General features: G+C 50.3%; 1 long non-coding RNA gene across 3 annotated transcripts in view; it reads left to right on the forward strand.

The window, feature by feature from the left end:
* The first annotated feature begins 213 nt into the window (after nt 1-213).
* The window catches only part of LOC108447130, a 16,296-nt gene continuing 12,671 nt past the window's right edge, over nt 214-3,838 (forward strand). For all 3 annotated transcript variants that reach the window (XR_001862528.1, XR_001862530.1, XR_001862529.1), the window contains exon 1: nt 214-1,024. This is a non-coding gene — a long non-coding RNA (uncharacterized LOC108447130). The remainder of the gene's footprint in view (nt 1,025-3,838) is intronic.

Consider the following 3,838-nt stretch of genomic DNA (forward strand, 5'->3'; position numbering starts at 1 on the left):
CAGCTCGGGAGCCTCGGCGCTGCTGCACGTTCCGAGCTGGGACTGAGCTTAGAGACAAAATCACGGCTCTAACTTGAGTCGTGACACTGGACGTGTGGGCTGGGACTGGATCCCTGCCTTTCCAGCTCAGGGATGCTGTGGAGCACGAGGTACCTCAAGCAGAAAAGCACCATTCAGTGCCATGTTCCAAAAATAAACAGCACTTACCACAGTGAGTGCAGAGTTGAAGGGGGAAAACCTCAACCACATCAAGGTTTTTCACTCAAAGCACAGCCAGGGATCGTTACTGGAGCAAATCAAGGGATAGCTGGAACTATTTATAGCCACAGTGGGTTAGAGATGCTCCAGGTCCAAAATCCTCCTCCTGAGGCCAAACCAGCACAAGGGAATAAGAAATGCCATCAGATCGTGATGTGCTGCAGGGGAAAGTTTCATCTTTGCTCCCTCACGGTGGTGGGGCAAATCCATGGAATTTCTATTTAAACTTTCCTGATGCCAGTGCAGCTCTGTGGCTTGAGAGCTTGATTAGGTGAGGTATCAGTGGTTTTGTCACCGTATTTCTGACAGCTGAAGGGGTGCCCAGCCTCTGCCATCAGATTTGCAGTTTGGAGAGGGTCAGAACCCTGTGATGGAGTTGTTCGAGTCCCTGACTCGCTAAAGGAGGAAATCTGCAAAAGGGATTTATCAGCTCTGAGTCACATTCATCAACAGCAGTGTTTCCAAGGGTTTTTTTAAATAAAACAGGGAAATGAGATGCAGGGGTGGCTGCTGATTTCCTGATGGGAACACTGCATGAATGTTGGATTTGCCTTTATCTTACACATCCCATTTCAAATGAGAGCTAGTGTTGAGTTCACATGTTTCCCGGATCTCCATATTCAGTGTTGCTATCCTTGGCTGTTCTTTTTAGGTTTCCAGATTTCCTCCAGTCCTTATAAGCACCACAGGAAGGTGACTCAAACTGGAGGGGGGAAAAAAAAGAGAGAGATTTAAGTCTCAATCAAAGGGATTTCAGTATAACCAAGTGAGTAACAAAAATGTTTGAAGTTTACGAGTTTGTTTTTCTTTTTCCTACTGATATTGATCCTGTTCTGTGACAGGAATAGCAACCAAGTTTAGATCAAGGTCATTAAATTAAGTTTGTAATCACAACTGATAATGGAATGAGAAATGGTAATGCAATATGAGTGGTTTAGACCTGGAAACGACTCCAGATACATCATCTCACTTGTGCCACCTCCCCATCTCCCACCCACCCAGCTCTGGCCCTGTTTTCCCCATGTTTTTGAGCCCTCCAGGACACACACGTTGCATTTCTTCAGCAGCACATTCAAAGCAATCGGTGGAGTTAATCCTTGTGCAGGGATACCACCCGCTGACCCTTCTCTCTGCCTTTTGCTGCCCCTTTTCGCTGATCCCTGATTTTCGGGAATTACACCCTCCTTCCACCAGCAGAGGGAAGCAGAAAGATGCGTTAAACCCGCCGTGATTTCCCAGCCTGCTCCCGGCCGGGTTCCTTTTCAAGCCCAGCCAACACTCGCAGGTGCCAAGGGCCTCCTGGGCTTTCTGGATCCACCTTCCCAGCTGCTTCCTCAGCTGGGGGAAGGAGGATGCCCTTCCACAGCCTCCTGCTGTCTGGGGACTACGTGGTAACCCCAGAACTCCCAAAATTACGTACATGAAGGATTTCTGAAACTCTGTGCTGGGTATGTAAAGTAGGTAAATCAAGGAAGTGTTTGGCATCTTCCCCTCTTTCTTCTTCTGCCTTTGGCATGTTCTCTTTCTTCTCCTTCCTTTGATCTCTTGCTCCCTGCTTGTCTCTCCCATCTCAGTGATATCAGGAGTGCATTATCTCAGGGCTGAATAACAGCAATCAAGGACGTAAAGGACAAAAAAAGATGAGGGAAAAATGATCAAGGTGGAGAAGTTGCTTAAATACTTTCTGTAGGCGCCATCAGTCTGCCTGGTCAGCTTCCAGCAGTGCCAGCTGACCTGATGCTGAGTGTGACTAAAGGAGAGGAGGCAGAGTCTGCAGGGAGCTTCACAAAGCACTCCCTTCGCTTTGAGAATTTCCTGCTTGAAGGGCAGAGTGGGCAGGAGGCCAAACCACAAACTACACAAGGGCTTGGCTGCTTCTCTGCTAGGCTTTATCCCTGGAGAAGAGTTCCTGCAGCAGCTCAGCAGGGGAAGCACTGGACCCATCAACACCAGACCTTTTGGGGGCTGCTGCCTTGGCTTCCTCCACCTGAAGCACTTGGCTGTGTCCTCCTCGGCCATTCTGGAGAACATTCCTTGAGCAGGGTTACCCACTTGTAATTTAGGCAGTGGAAAGAGCTTATTTGCTTCTCACTGCCTGACCTAGAGCACCCAACAGGTGACTTGACCCACTTGTCACTCTGCCACTTCACCCCTGTCTGCACACATCCCTGCAGGATCCAGGCCACTGGGGTTGGGAGCTGCTCCTGGTGGATTTGCCTCACAGCACAGTGACCCTTGCATCACCCAAACACAATTCTAGGGACTCTGAGGGCACTTTGAGGTGTCCAGGACCTAAATCTCCAAGGGGGTGGAGGTGCCTAATCTCCAGTTACCCTCAGCAGCACTGAGGTGATGATGGACGTGCCAAACCCAGAGGTGGATGCATGGGATGGGAGAAGGGCTCTGGAGCCGTTTCCCTGGCACGTGCTGTCCTGGAAGGTGCTAATCAGGAACGTGCTGCCCGAGCAGGAACTGCCCTTGCTGGAGCAGGGGTTGCATCCAACCCTCACAGGCTGGGCAGCAGCACCAGGGCAGAAGGAGCTTGCGGATGCAGTTTTTTATCAGCTGCTCTGGAAACCTGCTGCAATTTTAATAATCAGCTCCAGCAGAATTGGGCAGGTCCTGCTTCCCTCAGCACAACCCTCCTGACCACAGAGCACGGGCTGGACAACCTCAAGCACATGGCAGGGCCATGTGGAGATGGACCCCGTGGCCAGGGCAGTGCAGGGTCTGTTCTGATTCTGGTTGTTGATAAGGAGTAGCTGGCTCAGGATCCCTGCTCCCTGTGGATGAGCCCTCAGACCACATCTTCAGAAATCTCCTGTAATTTTGGAACAGCCCAAGCCAGAGCAGTTCTGCTGAAATTCACAGAGTTGCATCACACACCTCAAATTTTTGTCTGTCCTGAAGCATTTTCCTACAAAGAAGAGTAAGTGGAAAAGATGATCCGTGCTCAGCTGCTTGATAACTCAGGGGGCATTTTTACAGGAAAGGCTGAATTCACCAGGACTGTGTGTGCACACAAGAACTGGGGACTGATTCCTTGGGGACTGATTCCTTGCAAAGCTCTCCCAGTTTTGATGGAGTGGCCCATATTTGGTGTTTGTTATTTTTAGCACCATAGTAGCACCGTTCCACTTGTCCGTGCATGCAGCAGGGAACAGCTCAGCTGAGGGAGGAAAACAGAGCAGGAAGAGTTCCCCGTGATCTCACAATAAATCTGCAACTTCTGCAGCAGCCAGCACTGCCTGCCCACTCCCAGCCACTCTTCCCTTCAGTGTTTTGCAAGGCCAAGCAGAGCAGGAGCCTCCACTCCTCTCCCAGCCATTCCTGGTTGTTCCTTAAGGGGGTCAAGTCATTCCAGGGTTGCTGCTGCTGTGGCCAAGCACAGGTTCCATCTGGATGGTGTTTTTAATCAACCCTTTTCTCAACCCTTTGAGCCTGGCATCTTCCCTGCTCCTTCTTGCTCCTGCCAAACACAATGAAATCCCTTCATCCTCGTGTCTTTGTATGAGAAGAATAATGCCCCAACTTAATTTTCTCCTCCCAACTGCCCATTGTCTTGTTCTTCGGTCCCAGG

This window comes from Corvus brachyrhynchos, unplaced genomic scaffold (genome assembly GCF_000691975.1).
Source record: "Corvus brachyrhynchos isolate BGI_N302 unplaced genomic scaffold, ASM69197v1 scaffold65, whole genome shotgun sequence".
NCBI classification, from domain to species: Eukaryota; Metazoa; Chordata; class Aves; order Passeriformes; family Corvidae; genus Corvus; species Corvus brachyrhynchos.